The sequence below is a fragment of the Aptenodytes forsteri genome, unplaced genomic scaffold, assembly GCF_000699145.1.
Source record: "Aptenodytes forsteri isolate BGI_AS27 unplaced genomic scaffold, ASM69914v1 Scaffold299, whole genome shotgun sequence".
NCBI lineage: Eukaryota > Metazoa > Chordata > Aves > Sphenisciformes > Spheniscidae > Aptenodytes > Aptenodytes forsteri.
Window position 1 is genome coordinate 1167216 of NW_008794154.1, and position 18340 is coordinate 1185555.

Genomic DNA, 18340 nt, shown 5'->3' on the forward strand with positions numbered 1-18340 from the left:
TATGAAGAACTGACTGAAGTGGTAAGAAGAAATTTAATTTGGCTTTTAGTAGAGAAATAGCTGCGGTTCTTATTTATTTTAGACATTTTTACAAGCATACAGCAAATCATATGCACAATGACAGTCATAACAAGCATAGTTCTGTCAAAGACTATGGAAGAATTTATTAACATAGGACTTGGAAAAAAAAAAAGTGCATTTTCTCAACCAGATTGTTTATTCTGTATATTAGTCTGAAATCATACTTCCTGTCATTAGCCTAATTGTCAGGTATACAGAAAATTACAGCACAATGCCCTGCTAAAAGTGACACCACAGTAGAGTGGCACAGGATGGGAATCAGGAACTTTCCATTAGCACTGATCAGGGACATCACACCCTCCTGCACTCCCATCTCCTCTTGTTTCTTCTCCCTTCCTCATTCAGATCGTAAGTATATGCCCCTCTCGTGAACAGTCTGAGTAAACATTTCAACTACATAACTTCAATGAAATTCCACCTTTAATTGAGAACTCTGAAGCTGACTCCCAAGTACTCCTGCAGCAACTGAGTGTCGAGAGATGACAAAAAAATACTGCAAACTTCAGTTGTGCTGCCAGCAAATACAGTTGTCTCCCACATGTGTGTGGAGTAGAGGGTTTCTATATATAGGCTCAGGATGGCAACAGCTGTAGTCCAAATGTGCTCCATTAATGCTTCATCCCTTTTCCAGGAAGGCACTCAGCTGCCTGATTCTGTCACAAGCATTGAGGGAATCCCAAAGCCTTCATGATTTACCCCAGTAGCAAAAAAGGCAAAAAGGGCTCTTCAGCAGGCAACAATTGATTTTAAATCATTGCAGCATGAAACCCTCTCCCATCTAATGCTGAAACCACAGGAAACAATGCACTGGGTTTGGAAAATGCAAAAGAACATTCCATTTATGGAGCATCAAAAGGATAATAGCTGTGTGCTTGGTTCTCTCTCCCAGGTATGTCAACACATACTTAGCTAGAGCTAAGAATCCACCAGAACTGGTGCACTGTACAGAAGATTTCTCTGTAAGACAAATTAGCATCGGGTGAGGTCCAAGGAGCTGGTTTTTTCAGAATGAAAGACAAGGAACTCAAGATTTGTTTTTTTAAGAAAATATGCAAGTCAAAAGGATGAGCTCAGTGATTTTCTCATGTTATAACTAAGGCAGGTAGTTACCAAAATGGGTGTCCCTTCCTGGGGAAGAATAATGACTGCTCATTCACATCCTCTTTAATTTCAGTTGCGGCATCTAAAGCCTACCTGAAGCTTTTACCACCCCAAAAAAGAGTTCTCAAAGCTGAATTCGGTATTTCAGCAGAGTATAGCTCCTCATCCAGCCATCATCAGGAGACCCAGCCTTGCCCTGAGAAAAAAGCCCTGCCAGTCGGCTGGCGAGGGGCGCAGTGTCTCTGCAAGGCAGGAGCCCTTGCACACTAAGTGCTCGTTGCCATAAAACAAACCCAAAGGAAAAAAACCCCAAAACCAAACCCCAAAAAACAACTCACTCAGACCTCATCTTTTCATTACAAACGAGGGGAGAAGGGCGGCTGTGCAGTATCTCCTCAGCACCCGTCCCACCGCTCGCCACAGCCGAGCCCCCGCAGCCCACAGGGGTCCCCCGGGCTGCCGGCCCTCCCCGCCTCCTCAGCCTTCCCGCCGGCCCCTCACATCTCCTCAGCCTCCTTGCTGGCCCCTCAGCGTCCCCGCCAGGCTTCCCGCGGCTACCGGCCCACGCCTCGCCTTGTGCTGCTCCTTCACGTCGCTTCCTCGGCCCTGGGCAGCCAGCAGCACCTGCCCTACAAGGTAACACACCCGGTGTCCCCCCGACTCCCTTGGGCCGCCGTCCGGCCGAGAGGCGTCGAGATGCGGCGCCCGCGGCGCCAGGCCTCGCCGAGGCGGAAGCTGCCTACAAACCCCAGCAGCCCCCGCGCCACGGAGCCGCCAGATGCAGCGGGAGGGCACCGCAAGGGCTGCTGGGGCCGGTAGTCCCGGGGAAACGCGGGGCGGAAAGGCTTAAGGAGCAAGGGACAGTACAGGTTGTGGGCGTGTCGTGAGAGGAAAAATTCGGTGTGGGCATTGCGTGAGAGCACAAATTGTGTCTGTGACAGTAACAGAGTAAGAACAATCACACAGATCACAGAAATTCCTCTTACACAGTGTTTATGGTTGTTGCTGCATCCACCCTCCTCACGACTCTTGCAGCCTAGGCCCTCTCCGCTTCTTCAGCAGCAATGACACTATGGGAACGGCTTGGGGAGGTGTTTGAGCTTGTATTTCATTCCACATTTTCCAAACTAGAAATGGTTTTACTTAGATGAGCCTCTTCCCTGAAGGTCTGTCTGTGTCCTTTACCTCAGGTGGAGTGAGCAGCCGTGTGTCAGGACCACAGGGCCAGTGCCTGCCCTCAGAGCAGAGTGCTTCAAGTAACTGGTGCCCACCATTTCGCTGCATTTCTTTTCAGCATAGCCATATACTTGGTGAGTAAAATCCAAATCAGCTATAAGAAGAGAAAATCCCCAGTAAAATATAGTAATACATTTTTCTACAGACATCAGATAACTAATTAAGAGTGTTGCGAGGAAAAAATAGTTCCTGCCTTGTGTAAGTGATCCTTTGAAAAGGCAAATTTGAGAACATTCAGTGTATCCTATGACTGTGACAGAGGGGTCTCCAGAGGAAGTATTACAGTCTTTTCTGTAATTGCTTTAAAAAGTACATGGCATTCAAATATGTCTGTTAAGAAATGCTCGCTCTTCTTTCTGCTAGGCACATGTATTTTTACTGGAATAAAATTTGCGGGCGTCTTTCTCATTTTTTCAGCATTTTTTTTCTTTAATTTTGTGGACTATTGCCATTTTAGCATGGATTCCTCCTTGCCTCATCAAACCCGAGCTGGAGGTGTTTGTTCCTTGGTGTGCATAACTGTGCTCAAGTGAATGGGCCTTCAGAGGAACATAGGACATGGCCACAATTGTGGACAGGAACAATTTGGCAGGATGAGAAACCGAAATTAGCGTTACCAAGTTATTTAATGCATCACTCCCAATTGTCTTGAAGAGGTTTTAGATGTCTAAATAGCTTTGAGCTATAGATACTGGAGTAGAAATGGCATGGTCATTTGAGTACTTACTCTCTTTCAGTGAAATCCTAGTTGGTAAAATTCTGCTTGGATTTGAATACATGGTGTAAAAATTGAAAACAATGTAAGAGGAAAGCACTGGGAAAAGGAATAATTCATCCAAATAATATATATTTTTTCTCCAAAAGGCCACATCAGTCTGCCTATATGTGCTTTATCTAAAACTTACTTCAAAAAAGTCTCCATCCGTGTCATCAGATTGAAACTATTTCTAATTTTATTTAAACTAAATTTTCTTTTATCCTTACACTTTTAAAATTCTGTTTCAATCTCTGGTGCTTTATAACTAAGAGGAAGAAGAATATTCCATGTACTGAAAGGAAAAACGTGATATAGATTACGTATAATAATGCAAAGATTGCTAGAAGTTTATCTTCCACTAAGATATTAGCCCAGACTGCATCATGGTGCCTTTCACAGCGCGGAAGATGACTTTCAGTGAAATTTAATCTACTATAAGAGGAGCAGAGAAGACAATTGAAGACTCAGGAAATCGTTTGTTTTGTTAATTGCTGACTCCTAGGAACTAGGGAAGTTAACATCCTCACACTACTATGAAAGTGGGAGTAGGGATAAGTCAAGGAAAGACTGGAAGAACACAGCAAACCCTGCAACTTCAGTACCCTGGAATGTAATCTGCTTGACAGAGAGAAAAGTGGCCCATCAGTGATGCTCCACAAACAAGGAACAGGGATTTGCGCTTTTGACGGCTGACATAATTAGTCATTGCTTCCTACAAAAATACAGAAAGCAATAACCAGGCTGTTTCAACCCGCCGGATCCTGCCTCTTCTGACTGGCAGACCCACTCACACTAACACATTAGAGCTCGGCTTACAGAACTGAGACCTTTGCACCTAGAGAGGATTGTGCCCTTTCTTTGATCACCATCTCTGCTGTCCCAAGTAGCTTCCAACAGCAAAGCGTAACGAGGTTCAGCAGTACGGAAAATGCCGGCACGCTGGAGCCATCTGTGCCCCAAAGAGACAGCTAATTCACCTCACGCTGCCATCAAGCCCTGTGCTGTGGGCAAACCAGGATGCTTCGGGAGTCAAAGTGTGTCCTGTCACCTTTTCCTCTCGCAATGCTAATTAGACTCTGCACTCTGCAAGTGCACAATGGAGACACAAAAGACGTTGATGAATCTTGTTTGTTGCTGCCCTGTAACTGTAATAAATGCACCTCAGGACAGGCAGATGGATTGAACAGAAATGTTAGAATTAATCCTGTGTTTTAGAAGTGAAACCAGCAGATAAAAGTTTCTGCTTTAAGACATTCATATTAGCTCATTAAAGCTATAGATGGACCCCAAGCAGAGACCCTTCACCTTTGCTCAGAACTCTTTCTCAAATGTAGTTTCTACTGTGGCACGTGAAGGGGAAAAGGCTTGCTTTCAGGTCTAATTAGGATGGAGAGAAATTGTTTATTCTTGGACTGAAGAATAATGTCCTATGTGAAAGAGATTTGCAGGTATGAGAGAGTCAGACAGTGGAAATCGCGCAGAATGCAGCAATTTATGTTAAAAATTAATTTCCCTAGCCAGAGGACTAGAAATTTATTATTTTAAAAGAAAATCTTAACATATATGAACAATGTTTAAATTTTCTACGAAGAACCCAAATACATAAAATTTGTGTCTCCTCTGTGTGCATTAATTTCTCTGACTGCATTTACTTTTCATCCAGTCTTTCTATATTAGAAGCTTTATAAAATCGGAAGGCTAAAATACACAGAAGTACATATTTTGCTTAACTATGTTACAGTTCATTGTTCTCCAGGACACATGAATTTGAAACCTTCAGATAGGTTTTTTAGTCAGCTCTGGCCATCTATCCTTTGCAGTAGCACCTATCAGAAAAGTGGATCCACCTTATATTTTATTCCTGTAATTTCTGAGTAATGAAATTGATTAATTGTGAGTGAGAATTTGATGCAGATTCTTCTTAATCTTTATGTATTTTCTATCAGAAAACAAGTCTTCTGCATTTCTGCGCTGCCAAGATAATCGGTGATGCTGCTTCTTTATTCATATTATTTTGACAGAGGTTCAGACCTTTTCCTCTATATGAATTCTCTTTATTTAGATACTTCTTTTACATGTGTCCTAGTTTCTCTAGGACTATGGCATAAGAAATGGGAATGTATTTTCAGTGTAATTCCAAATGACCACTGACGAAAATAAAACCTGAAGGATAATTAGAACTATTCTAGAAATACATGAGGAAGAAAAGGAAAATAAATATATTCATAGCTTATAATGTAAAGCAATGCAAAAACAGTCTGTGTAGCTGTTACTACACACTGTGTTCACATGCATGCACGAGTGGCAGAACAGTACATATTGTACTAGTCATATAATAATGTTAATTGGGTATTTCTTCTGTTACGACATTTTTACTTGTCAGCTTTAACACTATTCCTATAAAATGCTGTTTTGTGTGAAATTTCTTAGGTTTTATTGCTGTCTTCTGAAAACTATTTCATACTGTTGCAAGAACTCATGTATGGATCAGCAAAGAGGTTTCTGTTCCATTGCTTTATTTCAATGTAATCAAGCACCACCAGAGGGATGCTATCTTGTATATACATACCTAAAAGGTGGATGCTTCACTGAATATGATACAGTTATTTGCAAAACAATAAATTAATAAGAACTGGGATTCTTAAGTTTTAATCTTTGATATGTCTTAGCTCCCTCAGTGCCCCTTCATAGTTGCAAACTGCTAAAGCAGTGGGTCTTTGAGCCAGAAAGTCTCATTTTCAACATTTGTCTTTGCTTTTGTTTTTATATCCTTCTCTTATTAATAGCCATTTGTCAATGTAGAATTTTCAGAATTTTAGTACAAATGCAAACATATCTTCTTTTATACATACCCATCTTTATGATTAATCACAGAAATGTAGTGACTGGCCTAAAAAGACTTGATTCCTTTCAAAATTATAAAAGGCTTTCCTCCTATCTTCTGATCTGATCTTAAATGAGGACATTTTCAGTGTCCTGGAAGAACGTGGTATTGCTACTCCATATAAATCAAAATCTGAGCTCGCAGACTAATTTAAGCAAAAAAGGGAAGAACAGTTTTTACTGGAAAATGCAGACATAATCATCAAATGATGGATAACATAAGGTGAATGGTAAGTCATATCTTAGAAGAAAAATAAACCAGAGATTTGCAGATGCAAAATTGTATTTACTATTAACCTTTACAGTGTAACTAAATAGAAACATTTCCCAGGAGGGATTAGTATCCAGAGTGTAGCTTTTGAATCTTCATGGATTTATGAACCATGTTCAATTATATTTTTAATTCTTTCCTCATACACAACACTTTATCACCTTCCCACGTATTAAAGCACCATAAAAATAGGACTCTGCCACTCCAGAAAGACCTATTGTTTCGAGACTTCACAGACTTACTATTAAAGCCCATTTCATGTTTCATAAATTTTTATATCAAACATTCATCCCTGGCTTGCTTTCCTGTCTGAATGACATACTGGATTTTATTTTAAAGATAAATTAAATCCTTTCAGCCATATTTTCCTTATTCCAGATGTAACCCTAGAGAACCTCTGTAAAATATCATTTGAGGGTGAGAAAAAACAAAGCCCATTTTGAAAACAAAGGGCAAAATTATCCATAGTTTGTCTCATTGCTACTTATATGTTGAAATCCTCCTCCGTGTTGCTAATATAAGTGTAATAGTTGTTGATCTCCTGCCTCTCTTCATATGCAGAGTTCAATCACTAAGTATACTTCCAGTGAAGGATATTTATCAATATACTCTTAGCTTCAAATGGCTAGAGAAAGGGAGAGCTCTGAGTACACAAAATAGTCATTTTAGCTATAATTCTGCCACTGGTTCTAACAGAAAGCAATGTATTAGGCAAAGATTTAGATGTGGTTAAATTATACCAGTGTGTCTCTATGAGTCATTAAGAAAATTGTATCTCATGGAAGAGATTGGATTCAGTTGTCATATCCATATGTGACATTTCACCTATATAAATTTAATGCAGGAATGATTTTTATTTAAAAGATGGCCAGGGAAACAGTTTTCCACAAAAAAGTATTGTAATTTTTGACTGTTTCAATGAAAAATTTATTTTTATGAAAACTGTAAAACAAATGTCAGTGATTCCTTAAACAGATATTTATAGCAACTTGGATATTTTCAATACCCTTTTAAAATATTTTTGAAGATCTAATATAAAGAAGAATAATCTCAGGCAGTTTTTAAAACTAGATCCTCAGGCTGTTGGGAAACAGAATGGTGTTAAGGAATTGTGCAGGAACAGTGAGAAAGCAGAGAATTGCAGCATGACAGTGGCAGCCTCTTAAACTGCTTCTGACACTGAGGAAAAGTCCAATATAGCTATACCTTTACACTCTGTTCTTTCTACAACCTTTCGTATGTGTAAGGAGTTAAATGCGACAAAATACAGTTCAACAGCACAACAGTGAAATTACGCTATTTATACTTTTAAGCACACAGCTATTAACATTATTAAATAGTTAAGCAAATTACTGTGAAACTAAATTCTGTGAGAAGAACTAGTATTTAACAGCAATACAGGAGGTATGGAAAAAACTATTATAAACCCTTCTTCAAGCCTTTCACTAGTTTATCGATGTTTGCCTTAACAGTACAGCACGTTGTACTTATTCTCCCTATGTGATTTTTCCATTTTCTTATTTATGCACTGTGCTGTAATGGCAGATAACTGTGAGGTTCTTAGCTTTGAAACAAATACCACAAACAGTTATATCATTACCCTTATAACTAGTCTCATTGATTTCAGTAGTACACGTGTTCCTAAGATAAATTCAGGAAAGCTATCTATAGCAGAGCATAGGCTGAAGGTCAGTGAGACTATTTATGTGCTGAACTGCCTTTCCAGAGCAGGGTCACAGTTAAAAAGCCTTTATTTTTAGATTTTTCAGCAGAACTCAGCTATTTGGAGAAACTGATTTTAAGACACAAGACTTCATTAAATGTCTCTTGGTGTCATAGAGGAATAAAGACTAAGTGAACTTATTAACCTTAAGAAAGTAATAGAGCATATTTAGAAAACGGCAACTGCAGTTTCAAATACATATTACTTCACCCCAACAAAACTTAGCCAAAGTTTAAAGAATATATATTCATTTAAACTTAGGGTTTCTCACTTCTTCAGAGAGGTTCTGTCTGACTTGCTTTCTTGTATTGCCACACCTGTCTTGATGTTTGTCAGTGTGAGACTTCTCAAACCTTTAAGAACCCATTTTATTGGGGTTAAAGGCCTTTATTACATGCCATTGAATCCACCAGACAAGTACTTGAACTTTTGTACATCTTCCTAACTTTTGAATTAAAACTCACTGTAAGGGAACTTTGTGTGGTGTTTCAAAACTGCATTTTACACAAGCCAACATTTAGTGCCACTGCATCAGCTTCATATCTTGCATTGATCAGACTGCTCCTTACACCTCAGCAGTGCAGATTTTCTTGAGAATGATTGTTACTGGTAGTTTCAGGTAGAAAACTTAGGAAGATAAAAATATCTCAAAGACTTACAAGTAATATGTCTCATTTCACAATCATTACAGGAATAAAGTATATGGGCATTTAGTTTTTTCACTGTGGTTCTACTGTTTCATGCATACTGATTGAACCAACCCTTGCTGAAGGAAACTCTTCAAAAGGCGCCAGGCTCAAAGGCACTGAAAGAGTGGGGGTCTTCCATCTTTTACACAGGAGCTAGGTTGTAAATAAGCTTACTTCACTTCCAAAGAGTTTTGTGATTCTATACTTTTATGAATTTTCAGATCTAGAAAGACCAGATACAGAAAAGCAATAAAGATAGCAGAATATGCACACAGCCCACAGATTCTGCAAATTATGCTATATTTTGCTTTCTATCCTCACATACATCAATTCAGGAATTAATTCTTGTACTTCCTAGTTGGGAACATAACTAGTAAAACTCACATTTTGAGTGGTAGCCCAGTTCCTCTCATATAAGTGCATCGGCCATCTCCTGTTCCATTACCAAATCCATAGCATCATGTATTTGTTACACAGAAAGTGCTGTTAGTTAATGCTTAGCCAAGCTGTGAAGTTATTTCTTCAATACTTTACTTCCATTACAGCAACGAGCAGAAAGGAGAAACTGTTTTATCTGCATGCAGTCATCAGGTTTTACTTCTAAAGCACAGGATTAATTCTAACATTAAGATGTTTCTGCTCAGTTGATCTGCCTATCCTGAGGTACATTTCTTACGCTTAAAAGTTAAAGTAGAAATGTTATGAGAGTCCGTAGAGGAAGGGGTGCTTTTTCTTTGTGCTGTCACTTCTGGTGATAGAGCAGAGTGTGGTTGATGCCTTTTTTGCATAGCAGGTCAAGTCAAGCCGCAGTGGCCCTGGCCTCCCTGAGCCACCCCAGCACCTACCAGGAGGTAGGTGGAACCAGGAGTGCAGGGGCACAAGGGGAAGCCAGAGATGCACAGCTGTAGGAACTGCAGCAGGAATGTGGACTGTGCATCAAGGAAGGGAGTAAATCCTTCCCCTCCTTCCTCCAGCAAGAGCTCAGGACATAGCAAGCATGTGAAATACTGTATCATCTCTCCAGCAAACAGCATCACTTTCCATTTACTGCAAAGGTCTCCTTCGTAACTCCTATGGGCAGCAACAAACAAGATTCATCAACGTCTTTTGTGTCTCCATTGTGCACTTGCAGAGTGCAGAGTCTAATTAGCATTGCGAGAGGAAAAGGTGACAGGACACACTTTGACTCCCGAAGCATCCCGGTTTGAAAGTGACGACAGGCATTGCTGACTGTGATGAGCCAATTGTAAAACACGCATCTTCAGTCCCACAGCACGGGGCTTGATGGCAGCGTGAGGTGAATTAGCTGTCTCTTTGGGGCACAGATGGCTCCAGCGTGCCGGCATTTTCCGTACTGCTGAACCTCGTTACGCTTTGCTGTTGGAAGCTACTTGGGACAGCAGAGATGGTGATCAAAGAAAGGGCACAATCCTCTCTAGGTGCAAAGGTCTCAGTTCTGTAAGCCGAGCTCTAATGTGTTAGTGTGAGTGGGTCTGCCAGTCAGAAGAGGCAGGATCCGGCGGGTTGAAACAGCCTGGTTATTGCTTTCTGTATTTTTGTAGGAAGCAATGACTAATTATGTCAGCTGTCAAAAGTGCAAATCCCTGTTCCATATTTGTGGAGCATTACTAATAGATTGGGCATTGCACAGGCCACTGACAGACAGAACCCCTGTATAAGGAGCTGACAATATAAGCAACTGATCGGATTACTGGCTAAGTGTCCTCAACTCCCATATTAAATCAAGTTGTGGCTGTTTTCTTTTCACATACCAGGTTTACTGGTTATTCTGGAGAATACTAGCTATCCGTAGTGACCAGCAATGATAATAAGGTAAAAAAGCAGGAGATACAATAGTTAACAATGGATCCACAACACAGCAAGAAGCTTTTTCCCCCTGTATTTTAGTTTAAAATTATTTCATTTACTTGGCAGAGTAGGTCTCCTGACTTTCAATTTAAGTGTAAAGGTCAGCAGAGAACAATGTTTTTGGAGAAGTCATTAGCTATAAATAAATCAGTTCGTAACATCTGATAAACAGCCTCCTGCAGAGGGATCCGTGTAAATACATTCCATTCTATGCACTCTCTCATCCTTTGTTCGCTTCTTTTTCATCAGCTGAAGACAGCTGCCAGTCATTCTGCCCTCTCTAAACAGATACTGTGATTGTGGCAAATTTTGTGAGCTGTGAGAATGCTGAAAGCAGTGAAGCTTGCAGGGAAAAAACCTGAATTTAGTATTGTCTTGCTATCACCAGCTTTTTCTGTATGCACGTGCAGAAATGAATCCTTGATAGCTGGAAGCAGGAGTAGGGAAGCCCGCAGCTGTTTGAAACTCATTCCCCCATCTGGTGTCAGCTTCACAGTCTGGTGCCTCAGGAGACCTAGGACTGATGTGGGAATTGGAGAAAAAAAAAGGTAGATAGAAAATTAAAACGAAGTCATAAAATTCTCTTGTAGTCAGATGATTTTTCCCATTAAAATACAGCTCCTATGCGGCAAATCTGCATCATGATGAAGCAGATGGTGCTGTGGTATGTATATTTCACAAAGTGGGAAGGAAGGAGAGACAGTTCTGACAGCTGAAAGTACCAACCCATGCAGCTATTTTAGTACAAACCATGCCGTTTGGATCTCACTAGACATATTGCCCATGAGAAGATGGAGAACAAACAAAAAGAAATATGTTTGTCACTGCAGACACATGAGAAGAATAGATATCACTTAAAACATCCTTGAATAGGAGTTGTGTATGGGAATTATCACTTTCCTTACTGCATCCAGTTCTTATGAACCCAAACTTTCCCATACAGTTATTCCCATGCATCCAGTTCTTATGAACCCAAACTTTCTTGTATGATTCAATGGAGCGTATACATCTAAATATCTCTAAGCAGCTTCTCCCTATTACCTAACACAGAATGTTTTTAAAGTCGTCTTCCGCGAGTGTCCTTAACAGTTAACTTCTGATTTTTTAAAATCACTTTTGTATTTCTTTCTGTGTTTTTGTATTTCTCTTGGAGGAAGATTATGGCTGTATCCAGTGGACATCAGCTATGCTCCTTCAGTTTTCTGTACCGGCTCTTTACAGAAAGTCTGCCGCTTATAAAATACATATCCCATTTCAGCCCTAGAGGTGTGAATGCTTCAGCTGTATTTATTGACAGTCCCATTTCAATCAAATTTCAAGCACTGGGCATGAATACAAACACTACTAATTTAAAAAATGGAGAAAGCCTTAATAAATTCTCCATACCCCAATAAAAAAATTCTTCCACCATCCTTGTTTGAATATTTCTCTATCTTCATCACCAAAATCTGGGAAAATAAGCGAGCCTTTTGAACTGAGTAAAAGGAGCCTGTCCCTGCAGCTGCATATGAAAATGAAGCAGTGTGTGAGAATCAATCACATATTCCCAGAGACAAAAGGAACACAGGCTGCCTGCTTTGTGCCATTCAGGGACCATAAAGCAGTCAGAAAACCAATTTACCTGGCTTGCTCAAGGAAATCTTAAGTAGCCCAGAGGTGAGTTCTCTCTATCATGCCTTTTAGATGGCTTTACTTTTTAGGGTATATTAAGAGTATGGTCAAGGGAAGGTGTCAGGGTTGGATCACTGCTGCACCTTTGAAATTAACCATGGCTGAAACTAACCTCTTGAAGAGTCATGGAACTGGGTGCAACTTGGGATCTATTTTAAATTGTGCAGTCAGCTGAGTCCACAGTTAATGTTAGTGTTCGAGTAAGTCACAAAAAAAGGCACCTGTAACCTCAGTTCCCTTCTCATCTCAGTTTTGGTACAAGCCTAGCTTGGCTGTCCTGAGGATCTAGTCCAGAATGCAGCCCATAATGTTTTGCATACAAATGTATCTGAAAGAGGTAAAAATGGAAGGAATAAAATGTATAAATCAAATTTGTAGTCTCTTGCTTAATGCAAATTAAATAGTCTACAAGAGACACAAAATATCTGCTAAACCAAGTAAAAATTAATGAAGAAAATTAAGATTGCTTTGTTGTTGATTTTTATCAATTTGTGTTCAAATCTGAGACAGATTTAATAAGAATGCTGCCAGTTTATAGCTAATTCAAAGTTATTCTAAATTGCTTAGCTTCTATTTATATTTTCCTTGCATATTTTGGAGTTCCTCATAAAAGTGCTAAGTTTGTGATGCATTAATTCACCAGCAAATACTTTACAAACATTTCCAAATATATCTTCACTCAGTACTGATGCAAAGTTATGCTGCTATTTAAATGAAAGAATACTTTAGATAGCAGCTTTGGCAGTCAGGATCATCTTTGGCTTTATCTGCCAGGCTTTTTTGGCGGTATTTCAGTCATGCTCCAATTCTCAGTGAGTTTGTCTCTGGAAACTGACAGGGAAAAATGTGTTTTGAATAATTATGATACGGAGGGCCTAACCAGGGAAACCTCAGAATAAATCAGCGAGAATTTCCAAGAGTATGTCATGCCCTTGAGAGGTGGGCTCGATCAAAATTTTAGGATCGTGCTCCCACCAAGGTCCAAAGCAAAGACTCCCATTGACTTCAGTGGGAACAGAGTTTCAGCTTTTCGTTCGCATTTCATTGTCACTGTCAGTGACAATGAAAAAGTTTCTTTGTGAACCTTTTATATATTTGGATCACCTGGTAACTGTATAACTACCGAGACCAGAATCACATCATATTCCTATCAGCTTCTTTTCATCCCACTTCCTCATGCCAGTTGCAGATTGTCTTTACATCAGCATGTGAGCGCACTGTTAGAAAAATGTTTTACTTTTCACCTACAATAGCCAATTTTTTCTTGCAATTATAAAATTGTATTAATTCAAGGTTCTGTAAGTTGATAGACTCCAGAATTTCCTTCTGAAATACATCCCTGGTTAAATTTTTCCATAAGAACAAGTATTGGCATCTTTTCTTGATTGTGTGTATCACAGGATAGTTTGACTCTGATATTAAAAGTAAATAAGAACACGTAAACACTAATAAACAACACCCCTTAGATTACTTGGGAAATTACATTGATTTTTGTTTTCTTGAAATAATGTTAGCTTCAGGTATAACTTATACCAAATTACATACTTATAATCAGAAATTATATACCCTAACATTAGTAATCCAGGTCTGGAATTTCCATCCTCATGTTATCTGTCTGTATGCAGGTACCTGCATACATTTAACCTTCCCAATGTATCCGGGATGTGCTTCAGCTGCACAGCGATACACCGCTTCACTGTTGTGGTTTGGTGCACACTATTCCATAGCAGAATCTTATGTTTGAATAAAAGATGTTGCTAAAACATGACTCTCCATCTTCCAGAAATCTCCCTGCATCCTGTGACTCTCATTCTCACTGACACTAAGGTCACTTTATGTTGCCAGGAAATAAACGAAAATCAGACTTTACACACGAAGTACTATAATGAGGAATGGGAATTGAGAATAATGGAAAATAGAAAAGAACAACTTGTGAGGAAAATTGCTATTTTCATTCCACATCTGCAAATGTTCCTCTTCAACAGAGATGCAAGATGAGCAAAATTACTATAAGATCATTTCTCATGGCTTTACCAGGGAGAAAGCAGAATTATCTGCAATGCTTGGCATTTGCTGCAATTCTGGAAACAATATTAGAAAGTGTTGTTTATATCAACTGAGATCAAAAGAAAGGATAAAAATAATTAATTGGCAGAAAAACTAAAACTTTATTTACCTGTTATCAAAACTATTGTAGAAAGCAGTTTATAATATTGCTATACTGCTATTCCTCTGGAGAACTGTGTCTGTCATGGCCAAAGAACATCCTGAATATTCTAGAATTTGTTTCTTTAAAACATGTGAAAAGAAAAGCATGAGAGATTTTACTCCATTGCAATTTTATTCCTGACATGCAAAAAGACAGTTTTATAGTTATCATTGGTACTATTTTTTCTATTGTGATTTTAGATATTAACAGAAGAAAAGGGAGATGGCTCTGTAGGCTTCTGGGAATATTTTGATATAAATTTCAGTGTTCTGACCTGCAGTGAAAGGACTAACCTGCAGTAATCTACATTAGTGTACACTTCTGATTTATGCTAACAACACCGTTTGAATCTGAAAATCCTGAGGAGACTTTCCAAATAGGCAGCAGAATGCAGCAAATAATAACAGAAGCATACTCCACATTTTAGCATCCCAGAGAATATTATAGAATAGAAATTTTACGGATTTTGTTAGTATTTTTGCAAGGAAATTTCCATTAAACTAAATGCTTCATGTTAGTAAAATTGTCCAGTAAAGCTAGTGACCCATTCAGTATCGTATCTTCACTGTTCATCCCAGCGTAAAATAATAGTAAATTCAGTTTGCAACTGGAGTGAATGAAGTAATTTTTTATTGTTGTTATTATTTAAGTTATCCTTCTAAGTATCTTTACAAAATGAGGCTTCTTAAAATCAAAAACATTGGGTTTGTATTATAAGCAAGAAATTATAATGCTAACAGTGTTGGTATTGTTCAGACTAGCAAAAAGTGAGTGCTTTTGCCAATATCTTATTCTGTATTTTAATTCTGGGTACCATGAAAATTGCCTGTGAATGAAAGTTGTGTGTTGCTTTTTTTCTCTTGGACCCAAAATAATTTCCCATTTTACTCCATATCAGGCAACATATACCCAATTCCTGTGTATTATAACACTAAATAGACAATGAATACATGTTTATATTAGCAGATTATTTGCTTCTGTAGCCAATGCATGAAAACAAATTCTGCCTTGATATCCTCATGCTACATGTAAGCAATAGGAGGAGCTGTTGAGCAAGAAATGTTTTTTCCACATGTTCAAGTCATTACATAGTGTATAATTAAGTTTATTTGTGAAACTGACTCAGTGATGGCTTTTCATTCCTTTCACAAATGAACAGAAGTCAGTTTCCCCCCCAACAAAACCAAAATGAAATCCTTCAATAACAACTGATATCCCAAATATTTATGAAATTTTTATTATTGATTTCCAGTGTTTAAAAGAATGTGTTTGGATCCTGGAGTTCTGTTTCTCTGCTGGGGAGATTTGCTAGAGTAAGCAGTGCAGGATTCAGCCATGGAGTGCATAATGAAACCCGTAAGTGGTTTCTTGGCTCATTCTGGATCAGACCACTGGGCTGTCTCAATGTTGCTTTGAATTTTGCACTTAATGGTACCTTTGTGTAGAACTTGGACTTAATACCTGGATTATTAGCATTTAATTAGTGGACCGTTCCTTTTATAGGGCTGAGTATTTACATGGATTACTTTGAGATGGCCCTATCATGATGACAATTGCTACCCCATTGCATCTGTTTCGCAGAACAAGACTTTGCCTGTACCCTATTGTTTCATCTGCCTCCCATTCAGAAAGGAAAGCTTTAGACACTCCGCAGCTGCAGAGCGTTTCAGATCATATTTTCACAGCTGAGATGCTTTTGGAACCAACTCAAACTCTCTTGCAGTATAAAATATGTATAATGCAATGGACGATAGGCAACAATAATCATTTTGCTAATGGACTGCTCCAAGGTAGTATGGAGCCTCTTCTGCTTCTGGAAGCATTTAGCACAGAGAGGATCCTGTACTTCTTTGGAGAAAGTTGTTGGACAGTGTATGGATACTAGTCCTCAGCAACTGAAATAACAGTGAGGAGATGCACGCTGGTGGCTGAAGAGTGATTTGTGCACTCTCTGGCTTGAAACCACTTTATTTCACTTCGCAGCTCCATAGTCTGAATTCAAATTGCCATCAGTGAAACACAACTTTCATACAAGTCACTGTTCCCTGACAGTACATACGCATTTATATTTCATTAAAATGATGATTGAATAAATAATGAATTAGTTGGTGGTAGTGAGCAGTATTCTCCACATTTTTACATTTTTTTTATCTTTCATTAAACATAAAATTAAATAGAATTAAAAGTAGCCATAATACAGTTATTATTAAAAACAAACACAATCATTACAGAGCCAATTTTGCTTAGCGGCCACATATGGCTTCCAGCCAGTACAATGAACAACTCGAAGGGGAGTTGCTGCAGCAGATACAGCAAAAAGCCAGGGAGAAGAAATTAGCTCTCTAAGGGCACACATACAAAGACAAATTGACTGTGCTGAGGGATCTGTGTTGTAATGCAAGTGTCCCAGGTGCGCTAAGACACAGTTTAGGTAGAACAAAACTGAGACTTTGTTTAAACTGAGAAGTTTTGCTAGAAAAGCTCTATTCACAAAATGGGGACTTAGTCTGACCGAAAAGCTGCAGGCTAGATGTAGCTACAAAGTTTGCAGTAGCAAAAATATTAATTCATTGGTGCAACTTATTTCAGCCTCTGTTTGTCACATTTAGTCTTATGTTTCCTGGAAGTACTCGTTATGTTAGCTATTCAGTCAGCATCATAAGCTATAGATGCTCTCAAGTCTGTGTTGTCACCATATTACCGAACTCATACCGGGCACATATTTTGGTCTTTCAGGTAAAAAGCCTGCGGCTCAACTCAAGTGGACAGTGACAGATGGGAAGATAAAGGTAAGAGTTGCTTCAGGCCTGAGATGTACAACTTCGAATAGTCCTTTGAAATACTAATAAAGTGGTACATACCTCTAAGATTTAAAGCCATATCATTGTTATATACAACATCTGTCATTAACTTTCCTGCTTCTCAGAGCTGGATGCAAGAATCGGACACAAAAAGGCTTAAATCATTAACTTTGGGTTAACCAGGTCTGGGTTTATGTAATTTACTTAAGCTGATCTTTGAAAAAACTAGCAAAACAATAGTTTATGTATGTTTACGTGTGACTTCTATGTTAACAAAAGTCCTAAGGAAGTGGGAGCTGCTGGAAGACTTGGAAGGCATGTACCTGAACACTCAGCTTTGGCTGAAAGGCAGTTTGTTGTATTTTTCACTCAAAATTTCAGACTGTTTTTGTGGTTTGCTAATTCATTTTCAACACCGCTCTTACGTGTTTGACTACTGTATCAGCTGGCATACTCTCTGAGGTTGGTTGATGAATTTTGTCAAGTTTTCAGACCCCCGGTCTGCCAGCTGGCTGAAAATCACTCCAGCTCATTTGCAGCTCAGGCACTACACTGAATTGTTTGTATTCCAGCAAACTTCTGCTCACAGTGTCAGAGCTTGTAATTTTCATTGCTTATCAGTTAGCAGAAAAACGACGACTTGCAGAAATGGGTCAGAGAAAGAGAACACGTTTCTGAGTATTGGGTTTTTTTCCGTTAAAATGCTGTCTAGGCAAACTCTACCATCAGTTTAATAATTGAGAAATTCCTACTTTGGTTCCCCTTCACCCGCGAGCCCATGAATGTAACTGGAGACTACTTGATAGTCTTGTAAGATTATCCTCTAGAAAAATCACAGCGCTATTTTGTTTCTTGGTTTCCCAGGGTTTTTAGCAGAAGCAGGCGTGGCTGCTAGGGTCACCCCGGCTTTTGAAATTCGGTCAGCTGCAGTTGAGTGCTACCCCGGTACTCCCTGATGAGAGTCCGGACTGGCTGTAACAGATACGGCTGCGCTGCTATTTCTGCACCAGTTTACACCTACCTTCCCCCCCAGCCCGGCCCTTCATCGC